This window comes from Lissotriton vulgaris, chromosome 7 (genome assembly GCF_964263255.1).
Source record: "Lissotriton vulgaris chromosome 7, aLisVul1.2, whole genome shotgun sequence".
NCBI classification, from domain to species: Eukaryota; Metazoa; Chordata; class Amphibia; order Caudata; family Salamandridae; genus Lissotriton; species Lissotriton vulgaris.
This window is the reverse complement of record NC_141695.1, coordinates 624,368,509-624,383,644: the sequence shown is the minus strand read 5'-3', so window position 1 is coordinate 624,383,644 and position 15,136 is coordinate 624,368,509. Positions and strand designations below refer to the sequence as shown.

Below are 15,136 nucleotides of genomic sequence, written 5' to 3'. Positions count from 1 at the left end.
AAAATAAAGTGATATGGAGAGGCATGGAAGGAAAGGAATTAATGGCGGTGAGAGGTGCTTGGAATTCTAAGTGGCATCATAGATAAATTGTGCTTCGCGCTCGTTATCGATTTGATGTCACTTCGAATCACTTAGTGAAAAACAACCCTGTAATTAACTGTCATTCATCTCTATATAGTCAAGAGAAAAGTTCAGATACTAAATTAAAAGAAAATCTCAAATCAGGATGTGAATACATAGTTTTAGAGAAACGTCTACACATTTAATTTTACTCTGCTTCCTTTGGTAACAATAAATCTGTTACCTGCACTCAGCATTATTAACCTAAGTGAAGGGGAAAGTGTGAATGGATACAAAGGAATAATATAGAAGTTAATATTTATTTACTTTTAGGTGTGTGGAAAGGTACAATCACAGTATTTTCTAGCTTGGCTGACACCTTTCTGCATGTTCTTCCCATGGTCTGAGACATCTACTATGCAGAACACCGTCCAAATCCTTTTTGTAACAGTCAACTCTTAAACTGCATCATCTTGAGAGTTCTCTACACTTAACCTCCACATTTAATCACTCCCTTCTCACTGCATTTTATCCTCCTGCATGATGTCATTCTGTCCTGCTGAACAGACCTACTTCAGATCCCTCTCATCCTCCAATGACCACCTGATCTCTCATCTGCTATTGTTCCTCAAGGTGCTCGAATGGCCTGTGTTTAACCATCTTACAGTTTCTCTTGGTGCATTACTCAAGCTGTTTAGTTTTATACCCAGCACTCTGTTGAGATCATTCTTCCAAATGTGCCCAACTTTATTATCTAGACTAATCAATTGCTTTTAGGACATAATTAAACGTATGACACGACATTTAAATGTGTTGGCAGTGTTGGAGATCATCTTTGTCCTAAAATGGCTATCACAGTCTTGGTGGGAGCCATTCAAGGCAAAAACAATGAGAAAAGGTCAACCACATCATCCTGACATGGAAAATATGTCATCAGTTATGTTATTTCTGAAGACAGACCCCCTCCCCCCAAAGTAAAAGTATATCTTTGGAAATAATATAGCTAATCTTCTTCATGGACAAAGAGGGCACATTTATGGGCTGTCAATGGCTGCCACGGGTGGCACAGACAGAACAGATGAAAGCAGAATTGGCATAGTAAGGCTGTCTAATAAAAAGTTTGTATGACGTTACAACGCATACTTTTATAACGCATGCCATTACAACAAATTTTTTACAACGCAACATCCATTACAACGCATTCCATTACAAAGAATGCCATTACAACGCATTTCTAAACACTACCTTTACAACGCATTCCATTACAACGCATACTACCTTTACAACGCATACCATTACAACGCATACCATTATATTGCATGTATGGTAAGTATTGGATAGTGTGAGGGTAAAAATTACTATTCTAACTCCAGGGGGTGCAACAGTAGGGTAAGTTTTGGATAGTGTAGGGGTAAAAATTACTATTCTAACTCCAGGGGGTGCAACAGTAGGGTACGTTTTGGATAGTGTAGGGGTAAAAATTACTATTCTAACTCCAGGGGGTGCAACCGTAGGGTATGTGTTGGATAGTTTAGGGGTAAAAATTACTATTCTAACTCCAGGGGGTGCAACAATAGGGTAAGCTTTGGATAGTGTAGGGGTAAAAATTACTATTCTAACTCCAGGGGGTGCAACAGTAGGGTAAGTGTTGGATAGTGTAAGGGTACTATATGTATGCGTTGTAATGGTATGCGTTGTAATGACTGCGTTGTAATGACATGCGTTGTAGTGGTATGCGTTGTAGTGTCATGCGTTGTAATGGTTGCGTTGTAATGGCATGCGTTGTAATGGATGTTGCATTGTAAAAGTTTTGTTGTAATGGTAGTGCGTTGTAAAAGTTGCGTTGTAAAGGTTGTTCCCCAATAAAAAGGAAGCCACTCTGACACCATTCACATTGGCATATTATCTGCCCCATTGGCTATCCTAATGGTAGAACCAGTCGATGAGGGAAATTATCCCCAACTCTAAATGATAGGTGGAAAATAAATTTAATCTGCCAATTTTTGGTGGAGGCCCAATCCTTCTTTACATCCTGCTTGACCTCTTGGCGATATTCAATACTATTGCTCTCCCAATGCTGATCTTAACTCTCACCAACTTGACTTCATTAAGAAAGCTGCGCCTTGGTTTTCTACTGAACCTTCCTAACCAATCCTTTCCTGTCTCCTTTTACCTTATTCAGTCATCACTGACTCCCCTATATGTTGGTGCCTTCCAATGCTAAATTACCCCACAACATAATACAATTCTAAGGACATAATTTCCTCATTTCGCTTCTCCTTTCACCTTTACACTGACAACACTAACTTTCCTAACCTCTTGTCCAGCATTTCGGACTGCCTAACCCCCCTGAATTACTCTATATATACTCAGGTTGAACCCCCCCTTGAAACTTACATCTTTTCATTCCCTGCCTCTATATCACCATCTTTCTCCAACTCCACACTTTCCCTGGTATCCATCTGGAAACCTGTATCCAACTCTGCTTTGCCAGCAAGTTATTGGCTGCTAAATATATGCAATATTCACCCTTCTCTTTTGCATAGAAAATGACGTTTCGAAAGACAAAAATATACTATAGAAATGGCAAACTCCTGGGCAAAACAAGATGCTCTCCCGCCTATGGATAATGCTATGAACTTTACGAGTCAAACCCTTTTAAACTTCCCCAAGAGAAACCAACCCACCTCTTTCACTGGATCACTTTCCATGAAAAAACAAGGGACTGCATAAATAGTATACACACGTTTTCAGGACCATGGACAGAACTTTACCAATGTAGGTTAATCATACATTCTTCTGCTGCAGACCTACATGAAACCTAAGCTTGGCAGAACACAATAAACTTAAGCACTACAAAAAATGTCCTACAGTGCAGTCACATTTTAATCTTTAAGCTACCTATAAACTCTGCACTAGAACTCGTTTAAGTACTCTGGGCAATAATTTTGCTCCTTTGTTTTAAAACTGTCCTTACAATCCAACCTTTAATGTCTCAGCTACGCAGTGTGCAAGAGCTTCATAGGAGGGGACCTTTAGCCATCGCTCAGGACTCACGTGCATGTTTTCCATTGGTTTGCATTGCCACTCATTCACGTTTGGCGTTTTCCTTGCGGGAGCAAGCAGCAGCGCCATCTGTTTTTTTTTTATTATTGAAAAAAGGCATGTAAACAATCAAAGCACAACATTGCTCAGAGGATCCGTAGAGCACATTGATGCAGCATTTGTAACTCATTGCACAGTACATTATGATTGTCTTCAGGAGTCACATACTATACAATTTCAGCAACGCCCTCATCCCCACTCCCAGGTGGTACACAGATATCCCCCCGAAAAGTGTTCCAAGACCCCCATATTTGTGACCATTTCATCGGACACCCCCTAGAGGCATAAATAGGAACTTCCGTCACCATGCACCAGTCCATGTCTTTGGCACAATCGGCAATGCTGGGGGAGTTTGGGGCCCTCCAGGAAGTGCAATATTTCGCTTGGCCACCATGAAGCCCAAAGCCACCCAAATCCTCTCCTTAGCGCTGAGGTCCGTGGGGTCCCAAACAGTGTTCCCTGTAAGGCGTGCGCACGCACACCTTGCTTACCCTCGAGCGTGCAAATCCAAAGCACGGACTTGCTAAATATCTTCTCTTAAGGGAGCGCGGCTGGGGGCTGATTGTGAGCCATTGTGAAAATGTTTGTTAATTGCAGTACATGACGGGGCTGCAATTAACAAATGTTTTCACAAAGGGCCACATGGTTTGTGATGCGAGAGGGGAGGGTTGAGGATGAGGTCAGGAGACAGACATGGGCAGATAGCAAGAGGGAAAAATACTAGGGATTTTGCAAGGACTTTGCAGGTGAAAACTAAAAACAATAACAAAAAGCAGTGTGAGATGACATCTATTTCCAGTAGATGGTTATTACGTACTGTTTAAAGTTTTTAGCGGTTATTTTCCCAGTCTAAAAAAGTGTCTGACTACTTCGCTCAGTTAGGAAGCTAAAGAAAAATACAAATTAGGAAGTAGAGTAGGTAGTCTGCTGATTGCATTGCCAGCTTGTACACTGAATAAAAGCCCTGGACTTGTCACAGCACATGGCAGCGGAGAAGCCCCTTTCTGGAGGTAAAGTTAAAATACTTGCTGTTCTTGCCTTGCTTTTAGATAACTTGTATGGGGGCTTTCCAAGAGTTATTGTTTTTGTAATTTAGATTGCGCTTCCAACCAAAATTTGCTCCTGCTAAGAGGTCCTAGGTGTAACAGGATGCATAAGATTACCTCAAAATATGCCTAAAGGTTATTCCTTTATTAGTGAGTAGCAGGGGTAAGATTTAAAATTGAAACGGCGGTGTGTACTTGGTGGACTTGTAACAACACTCCACATGCTCCACGTATCCATTGTAAATCATTCGGGCATAACTCCCCACCCGTTCCTATACTCATATACTGGTATAGTGCACTCTCAAAGTACACAAAGTCAACCAAACCATGTGGTTGTGTATCGGGATTGAAATATTGACCAATACAAATATCACATTAACGAAATTGGTTATGACTTTATTATCAATGTAATTATGTATTCACTATTTTCCCTCCACATCGACCTATCTTGATATAGCAATAATCGATAACGCGGAGAGGATATTTCTGCAGATTGATATTTCTACGGGGACGTAGTGACCTCTCGTCAAAAAGCTCAAAAAACAGTGAGGCCCTTAACTAAATAGGATGGATGATGAGCCGTGAACAAATTTGGCTCTCATAATGAAACGTACAGAGCCACCAAATCACAACTCTTATGTACATGGAGCAACGTACTCTGCAATAACTTGTCTATCAGAAAAACACAAGGGCACTCGGGCTGAAATGTATGAAGTTTAGTTCGTTAGTACATTATCGATTGTTAAATAGTAGTGCTGCTAAGAAGACAATTAACCCCTTTGCTGCGGCGGCTATTCCGCCGCAGCGCTAAGGGGGAGGCGGGGCCGCGCGGCGGTCCAGTGCTTGTGTCGGAGCCGCTCCGTCACGGCCTGCGGGTGAGCTGTGCTTGTGACGGAACGGTTCCGTCACGGCCCCGCCCGCTCTTCAGAACGTCAGCGCAGGCGCGGAATTCGCGCCGCGCAGGCGCGGCGAGCGGGCTGTGACGGAACCGTTCCGTCACCAGCACAGCCCACCCGAGGCTCGTGATGGAACGGTTCCGTCACGAGCATGGGAGGGGTTAAGTGGCAGGAAAGTTTTGTTTTCCTGAAACCAGATATGGTAATAAGTTCCAAAATGTTGCCTACAGATTAGCTTACATTTTCGGTTAATGATATAAAACAAAAGAAAGGAGATGGTAAACCGATGTCTACTTTTATTCAGAGCGCACTGGTTGACTGTTTGAAATATCTTAATTAGGGACATAGGGGCAGTTGGATCGGGGATTAAGGGAAGGCAGACGTGAATAAAAAGTAGATAGTAACCCATTCACCTGAGTCTGTGTCCTCTGTAGCCAGGACACTACAGCCACTGCCAGGTTTTGCTGCATGCAGCTGACTATACATATAATAAAGGTGTTGTCCTCGTGTGAAGAGTTGGATGCCGTGCATGTTCTTGGCCTCCAGCAATTTTCGGGCATCAATTAAAATGTCTAGATAACTCTGGTGATTAATCGTCTTGCTGGAAAGAGAAAGAGGTTTGTCTAGTGGAAGTTTTGACTCATCCAAAGGTCGCACAGTGAGTTAAAATGCCTGCTGCTAAGAACATGTACCATGCAGCTAACAAAGTGCATAAATGTAAATAGGTCAGTGAATTACTGCTTCTGTAAGAGAGCTCATTTTGTTACTTGTGGTTTGTAAGTCAAAATCATAATATAGAGCATTGAGTCATCAAACAGCAAACAGCTGCGTGTTAACTGCAAGTATTATGTTAGAAGAATATGTTTTATTGCCCAGTCAATTATTATCCTAATCTTGCCAAAAGGGTTCATTTGGGTAAAAAAACAATTCTTGTTTTAAAGAGAGCCTCTAACAATGGTGTCACATTTTGAATTCTGAATTCGTACTTTTCCAGAATAAGCACTCTTAAACTATATTGCCTACTAGTATCGATAACTCCTACACTACACCTTGTAGTCTTGTCTGATGTAACACTTCCAATACACTGATTTACACACCTATGATTGTCTCTGTGCAATGTGTGTATTAGGTAAAGTGCTCTGACACCTTACACTGGTATGAGTGGCTCTATAATCAGAGAGCCAGTGGTTCTGGAGACTTGAGGGCCGCTGTTAAAGGGTGCTCGTGAGGGAATCTGTGGTAGAGGTGGCCATTGGGGAGCGCCAACAAACATTGTCGCACAGGGCGCCACCAGTCTTAAAGGCGGCCCGGCTGTGCCTAGTTGAAGTTGGCTGACCAAAGTCCAATTGAACAACCTGTACAGCACACGTCGTTCTTTTGGACTTGCTGCATTTCTTTTAGGTATCACGTACGTTAGAAATCTCTCTGCTTAGCCTAGTGTGCCGCCTGGCAGGTATTTTGTTGCTTCTTTCTGTCTGTGCATCCAGATATACAATACAACCAGTAACATTACACCTACAGCAGTAAAATCTTATAATGGTACTATCAATGGAGTCTTGTGCTTTTCTAAACCCGAAGTGTACTTGCCTGTGTAACTATATAACAAATAAGGAGTACCACCATAGATAAGGCTGGAGGGCGATATCGGTGGGATGAAATACTAATGAAGAAAAAGAAGAAGTCCTTCTTTGTTTTTAATAAACCCCTCACTCACCGACCTGGTCGGTGACATGCTTCATCATCGGGGCCACCTTGACAGCCGAGTGCCGTCAAGGTGTGCTGCAACACCTGGGATACAGTGGAGCGGGTATGTGAGTGATGAATGTAGAGAAAAAAGGGTCTGTGAGTTAAAAATTGTCCTGGTATGGCTTATACAAAAAATTTTTATTCTAAGACTACTGGACAATAATAAAAGCAGTGTGTGTCGATACAGTGAAGGCTTAATTAAGACCAAATGTATCTGTGATATGTGTTAGGTCTACATGTTTCAAACCAAAAAAGGAAATTACCGGTTTTTCTTCAGGACCATAAAATAAAGGAGTTGGGTGGTCAGGGTACACTAACACCCTGCCATACCTGCAACCCTTTGTACCCAAATAACTAGTGGTTAAGAGGGCAAAAAAAATGTAACCCAGAAGTGGTTACATTAAAATGCAGAAAACCTGTAAGAAAAGAGAGGATCATAAGTCAACAAAACTAGTTACGTGCCTGCAACGTAGTGAAGTGACGCAGTCTGCTCTTTCTGTGAATCATCCCACATTCGTTTAATGCGACCTATCCAAAGTGCGGTGAATGAGCATAGCTTCTCAGTGGAAGTTAGGATTGTATTTAAAACACACCTATCATTGTAAGTGTGAAGGTGAACACGCATATATATTTTGTAGCTAGTTCGTTATAGGCTGGATAGTGCGTGCCTAAGTAATATCCATATCTTAATGGTGCCAGGGATTACCGACGTGTTAATAGTTCAACTTGATCCAAAGTTACGTACAAGACAAACAAACGACACATATAACACATAATGCCAAAGTTAAGAATGCTCACTCCTCATTAGGGGTTTAATGGCTGCACGGGGATTGAGGGGAGAGGTCACAGTGCAGGAAACGTATTCTGTAGATTGAAAAAATGGGACAAATCAGCATGGAGTCTGGCGGAATATTTAGGCAATGCCATCCTTCTACTCGAGTGAGGAAAAAGGAAACAGGTGCGTTTCCTGTTTTTTTGCAAACACAGTCTACTTACAGTTTCCGATGCTCAACATCAGCCGTAAAACCTATTCCGCCCCTCCGCACACCCGTAAGGAAGCAGAAGCGGCGCCGAAGGTAAAGGCAGCCGCCATCGGGGACGGGGTGGGCGTGGTTAGCGTGGCGTGTTGACGTCACGCGGCCATGTGATCAAAATACGGAAACCCGTTTAGGGGAATGGGTTGCCATAGGAATGGAGGTAAACATAACTCCGGACAATATAACACTACAGGCGCAAGGGATATCATAATCCAGTCTATATGAACAACTAAGGAAACCCGTTAGGGAGTGTCTTTTAGGCGAAAGGGTCGAAGCCCATGACTTAGTGAGTTCTAAAAAAATGTACATATTATAATAAAGAACTCCTCGATACAGTGGGGTCTTAGCAGAAACGGGAACGGGGCCCAGAAAAGGGGTAATATGTCAACTGACAAGAAATTATACTAATTTCCGTCCTTTATTGTCCACGTAGAGGGGTATATAAAAAAAGATGGACATATGGGTTGTGTCCAAAGAAATATACATAACCCACTCATACTTGTGCAACAATAGATTTGGTAGTGAAATGAAAAAAGGAAGGGGTTATTTTAAATTTCTATTCGGGCAGACGAGAAACAAATCAAATTGAATGCCCATGAACTTCAACCTCACATTGGTATTCAGGAAAACCTTTGTTTTCTTTCAAGAAGTCAAAAAGCCTAAAAGACACTCTTGTCAACACCAGACCAAAAACAAAGATGGCCTCAACCACACCATCCATTACCAAAACTTGGGGTCTACCGGATGTAACCGGTCATTACCGCTGCGGAGTCTGCAGTGTGTGCCATCTGACCAGGAACACAAAAACACTGGACCTGGAAACTGGAAAGACCTGGAGGCATGTGTCACATACTAACTGCAACAGTGAAAATGTGGTATACTTGATCGAATGCACATGCAAGAAACGGTACATTGGAATGACGACTCGAAAAGTCAAGCAAAGGATATGCGAACATCGCAGCACCATACGCTGCAAGAAAAATGCAACCCGACTTACTGACCATTTTCTTGAAAAAGGCCATACACCAAATGATATGTTTTGGACTATCATTGAGCAAGTGACTCCGGGACCAAACATGCAGAAACGTCTGTATGAAAAGGAGCAGAGATGGGTATACAGACTATCCACCCATAAACATGGTCTAAACGATAATATACCCTGGGCGAACGTACTTTCCTGAATACCAATGTGAGGTTGAAGTTCATGGGCATTCAATTTGATTTGTTTCTCGTCTGCCCGAATAGAAATTTAAAATAACCCCTTCCTTTTTTCATTTCACTACCAAATCTATTGTTGCACAAGTATGAGTGGGTTATGTATATTTCTTTGGACACAACCCATATGTCCATCTTTTTTTATATACCCCTCTACGTGGACAATAAAGGACGGAAATTAGTATAATTTCTTGTCAGTTGACATATTACCCCTTTTCTGGGCCCCGTTCCCCTTTCTGCTAAGAGCCCACTGTATCGAGGAGTTCTTTATTATAATATGTACATTTTCTTAGAACTCACTAAGTCATGGGCTTCGACCCTTTCGCCTAAAAGACACTCCCTACACGGGTTTCCTCAGTTGTTCACATAGACTGGATTATGATATCCCTTGCGCCTGTAGTGTTATATTGTTCGGAGTTATGTTTACCTCCATTCCTATGGCAACGCATTCCCCTAAACGGGTTTCCGTATTTTGATCACATGGCCGCGTGACGTCAACACGCCACGCTAACCACGCCCACCCCGTCCCCGATGGCGGCTGCCTTTACCTTCAGCGCCGCTTCTGCTTCCTTACGGGTGTGCGGAGGGGCGGAATAGGTTTTACGGCTGATGTTGAGCATCGGAAACTGTAAGTAGACTGTGTTTGCAAAAAAACAGGAAACGCACCCGTTTCCTTTTTCCTCACTCGAGTAGAAGGATGGCATTGCCTAAATATTCCGCCAGACTCCATGCTGATTTGTCCCATTTTTTCAATCTACAGAATACGTTTCCTGCACTGTGACCTCTCCCCTCAATCCCCGTGAAGCCATTAAACCCCTAATGAGGAGTGAGCATTCTTAACTTTGGCATTATGTGTTATATGTGTCGTTTGTTTGTCTTGTACGTAACTTTGGATCAAGTTGAACTATTAACACGTCGGTAATCCCTGGCACCATTAAGATATGGATATTACTTAGGCACGCACTATCCAGCCTATAACGAACTAGCTACAAAATATATATGCGTGTTCACCTTCACACTTACAATGATAGGTGTGTTTTAAATACAATCCTAACTTCCACTGAGAAGCTATGCTCATTCACCGCACTTTGGATAGTTCGCATTAAACGAATGTGGGATGATTCACAGAAAGAGCAGACTGCGTCACTTCACTACGTTGCAGGCACGTAACTAGTTTTGTTGACTTATGATCCTCTCTTTTCTTACAGGTTTTCTGCATTTTAATGTAACCACTTCTGGGTTACATTTTTTTCGCCCTCTTAACCACTAGTTATTTGGGTACAAAGGGTTGCAGGTATGGCAGGGTGTTAGTGTACCCTGACCACCCAACTCCTTTATTTTATGGTCCTGAAGAAAAACCGGTAATTTCCTTTTTTGGTTTGAAACATGTAGACCTAACACATATCACAGATACATTTGGTCTTAATTAAGCCTTCACTGTATCGACACACACTGCTTTTATTATTGTCCAGTAGTCTTAGAATAAAAAAATTTTGTATAAGCCATACCAGGACAATTTTTAACTCACTGACCCTTTTTTCTCTACATTCATCACTCACATACCCGCTCCACTGTATCCCAGGTGTTGCAGCACACCTTGACGGCACTCGGCTGTCAAGGTGGCCCCGATGATGAAGCATGTCACCGACCAGGTCGGTGAGTGAGGGGTTTATTAAAAACAAAGAAGGACTTCTTCTTTTTCTTCATTAGTATTTCATCCCACCGATATCGCCCTCCAGCCTTATCTATGGTGGTACTCCTTATTTGTTATATAGTTACCTAACCTGGGGATCGGGAGTACCCTTCCGTCCACCAAGGTGGATAAAATCCCTTTGCTCTCCATTTCTGTTTATAATATACCTTGGCAGCGCACAGCTGCGAGAGTTTATTTGTCCTTCTTTGATCCTAAGCTAATTTCTTCAGACACCTCACTAACACACATTTTGTCCAACATGGGGTAGAACCAAGGCCTCACATATTCCACAGAGGAGATAGATGCCATCATGGGCGAGATCTCTGGTTTTGCAGATGCAAGCATTTCTCAAACAATATCACAGACAGGCGATTGGGAGAAACTCACAGAAATGAAGAGGGAACGCATAAGAACGATACTACATGGCACCATCCTAAAAGAATATGTTACAAACAACATGGCCCCAAAGGGCCTTCTGGTGACAAATGCTCCACGGATTTTTCTAAACGATGCCCAATTTAGAAAGGACTGGGCTCTAATAGCCTGGCACTGCACGCACGATTGGATTGTACTAATCCTGAAAACAGCTTTGAGGCTGTCAGAAGCTATTCAAATTGAAATCCAAAAGACTGAGACACATATCAAGACGACCATAACTGGATACAAAAGAAGACTTGATGAAATAAATAAGGAAATAACTGAATACAAGGACAACCTGACTCAACAAAAAGTCACAAAATTCCAAAAGGATTTGAAAAGATTTTCATTTGTCAAAACATACCCCTACTCTGATCCTGACTATAAACCACCAGAAAAGTCTACATCTGACTCAGATGCGTCAAGTAATTCTTCAGGCAGTAGTAGTGGGTCAAACACCAATGTTAATAAACAACGAGGAAGAGGAGGTAGGAGAGGGCAAGGAAACTTCTGGCCTGGATTTAATCCACCTATGTTCCAAGATCCTTTCAACCAAACAGCTAATTTCCAAATGTATGGATGGCAACCTCCCTTTCAGCCGCATTTCCAACCTCCCCCTTTTCATCAAAACCAGTTTCGGCCCCCTTTTTTTCACAGGGGCAGAAGGGGAAGAGGAAAAAACAGACAACCCAATCAAGTGCACTGGGAGGAAGACGACCCAGTGAGCAACAGAACGAAGAGCAAGGCAGGCACGAGCAGTGCGAAACCCTAGTCACCAATCTATCCTCAAGACCCTTAACAACCATTGAAGAAAACGTTCTTAACAAAGGACTTGGTTATGTTCCCACAGCCCGGTTGGATAAATTCCAATTACACTGCGAATTGGCTAGTTTCTTTAGGAAACTAAGATTAAAAGCCTTCTTTGAAAAGCAAGGCCAACCGAGGGATTGTGAAGTGGAGAATGAGAGTGGACTAAGGCTGAAATCCACCTTTATGCCACCACCACACACCACTCAGGTTGAACTAATGGCTTTTGAACAAGCTGTTTACAATGATGTGGAAAAGATACAGGCATCCTCCCAATTCCAGAACCTAAGCAATGCAGAAAAGACAGCAATAAAAGAACTACGTACTTGTGAAACCACTATAATAAAACCAGCTGATAAAGGTGGTGGACTGGTAGTTATGGACATAACCGCCTACCGCGAGGAATGTGTCTGACTCCTTAGCGACACTAGGAACTATCAGACTTTAAACACTGATCCCACAAGTGATCTGAAAGCTGAAATTTGTCAATTAGTCGAAATGGCAGAGTCCAATGGGGCAATATCAAAACAAGAAGCAGATTATTTATGCACTACCGAAGGCAAAATCCCCTATTTTTACATCTTACCCAAGATGCATAAGGGTAGGTTACCCCCCCCCAGGACGTCCAATTGTTTCTGGCATTGGCTCCTTGTTAGAACCTCTCTCAAGGTTCTGTGATTTTTTCCTTAAAACTATTGTTCAAAAATCAGAGACTTATCTGCAGGATACAAAGAGCCTACTGAATCTATTACAGAATGTAGAGGTTGATGAAAATACTGTGTTACTGAGTTTCGATATTGAGAGCTTGTACACAAGCATACCCCAGGACGATACCATCCGAGTCCTGGGTAACACCTTAGAGAATGCGGACTGGCCTTTTCATACACCCAAGGCTTTCATTTTGGAATGTTCTACACTGGCCCTAAAACGCAATTACTTTGAATTTGAGGGTACCCTGTTTTTACAGACCGGGGGCACGTCAATGGGAAGCGTTTTTGCCCCCAGCATAGCTGGTATGTACGTCTATGATTTTGAAAACAAATTTGTTCTGAACGACACAAATCCTTATCGCAAAAATTTGACCTTTTGGAGACGTTACATTGATGATGTCCTTGCCATCTGGCAAGGACCGGTTGAACACCTTGATCAATTCATTGCATGGATAAATACATGTGACAACAACCTCAGGTTCACCAACTGCTACGACAAAGAGGAAATTGTTTTTCTCGATGTAGTTATCAACAAAGAAGGAAATCACCTGGAGACGAGGACTCACTACAAACCTACCTCAAAAAACAATCTCTTAAGGTTCGAGAGTTTCCATCCCCGGCCACTAAGGGAGAACTTACCCTACGGACAGTTTCTAAGACTGCGTAGAAACTGCAGCAAATTGTCTGAATATAGGAAACAAGCGAAGGACCTATCTGAAAAATTAGGGAACCTTGGATATCCTAATAAGATAGTGAAAAAATGCCAAAAGAGGGCCAGGAACCAGCCCAGAGATGCACTTCTTGAAGATAAAACCAAGACCATTGAGGAAATACCCCTTACATGTGTGACCACATTTAACTCAATATCGAATCAGGTGACCAGAAGCATAAATAAACATTGGACTATCATAAACACTGGGAACCTACACTGGGAAAAACCTTTGTTTTCTTTCAAGAAGTCAAAAAGCCTAAAAGACACTCTTGCCAACACCAGACCAAAAACAAAGATGGCCTCAACCACACCATCCATTACCAAAACTTGGGGTCTACCGGATGTAACCGGTCATTACCGCTGCGGAGACTGCAGTGTGTGCCATCTGACCAGGAACACAAAAACACTGGACCTGGAAACTGGAAAGACCTGGAGGCAAGTGTCACATACTAACTGCAACAGTGAAAATGTGGTATACTTGATCGAATGCACATGCAAGAAACGGTACATTGGAATGACGACTCGAAAAGTCAAGCAAAGGATATGCGAACATCGCAGCACCATACGCTGCAAGAAAAATGCAACCCGACTTACTGACCATTTTCTTGAAAAAGGCCATACACCAAATGATATGTTTTGGACTATCATTGAGCAAGTGACTCCGGGACCAAACATGCAGAAACGTCTGTATGAAAAGGAGCAGAGATGGGTATACAGACTATCCACCCATAAACATGGTCTAAACGATAATATACCCTGGGCGAACGTACTTTCCTGAATACCAATGTGAGGTTGAAGTTCATGGGCATTCAATTTGATTTGTTTCTCGTCTGCCCGAATAGAAATTTAAAATAACCCTCTTCCTTTTTTCATTTCACTACCAAATCTATTGTTGCACAAGTATGAGTGGGTTATGTATATTTCTTTGGACACAACCCATATGTCCATCTTTTTTTATATACCCCTCTACGTGGACAATAAAGGACGGAAATTAGTATAATTTCTTGTCAGTTGACATATTACCCCTTTTCTGGGCCCCGTTCCCCTTTCTGCTAAGTCCCCACTGTATCGAGGAGTTCTTTATTATAATATGTACATTTTCTTAGAACTCACTAAGTCATGGGCTTCGACCCTTTCGCCTAAAAGACGCTCCCTACACGGGTTTCCTTAGTTGTTCACATAGACTGGATTATGATATCCCTTGCGCCTGTAGTGTTATATTGTTCGGAGTTATGTTTACCTCCATTCCTATGGCAACCCATTCCCCTAAACGGGTCAACACGCCACGCTAACCACGCCCACCCCGTCCCCGATGGCGGCTGCCTTTACCTTCGGCGCCGCTTCTGCTTCCTTACGGGTGTGCGGAGGGGCGGAATAGGTTTTACGGCTGATGTTGAGCATCGGAAACTGTAAGTAGACTGTGTTTGCAAAAAAACAGGAAACGCACCTGTTTCCTTTTTCCTCACTCGAGTAGAAGGATGGCATTGCCTAAATATTCCGCCAGACTCCATGCTGATTTGTCCCATTTTTTCAATCTACAGAATACGTTTCCTGCACTGTGACCTCTCCCCTCAATCCCCGTGAAGCCATTAAACCCCTAATGAGGAGTGAGCATTCTTAACTTTGGCATTATGTGTTATATGTGTCGTTTGTTGGTCTTGTACGTAACTTTGGATCAAGTTGAACTATTAA

General features: G+C 42.5%; 1 protein-coding gene and 1 long non-coding RNA gene across 3 annotated transcripts in view; one reads left to right on the top strand and one right to left on the bottom strand.

Annotated features, from left to right (window-relative positions):
• LOC147702156 (proton channel OTOP2-like) overlaps positions 1 to 15,136 on the top strand; it is a 502,417-nt gene that overhangs the window by 385,830 nt on the left and 101,451 nt on the right. The gene's annotated exons all lie outside the window — the stretch shown is intronic.
• On the bottom strand, positions 7,200 to 7,970 carry LOC147702158 (uncharacterized). The gene is made up of 3 exons (XR_015297508.1): positions 7,850 to 7,970; positions 7,652 to 7,717; positions 7,200 to 7,269 (listed from the first exon to the last, which is right to left on the bottom strand). It is a non-coding gene; the product is annotated as an uncharacterized LOC147702158 (long non-coding RNA).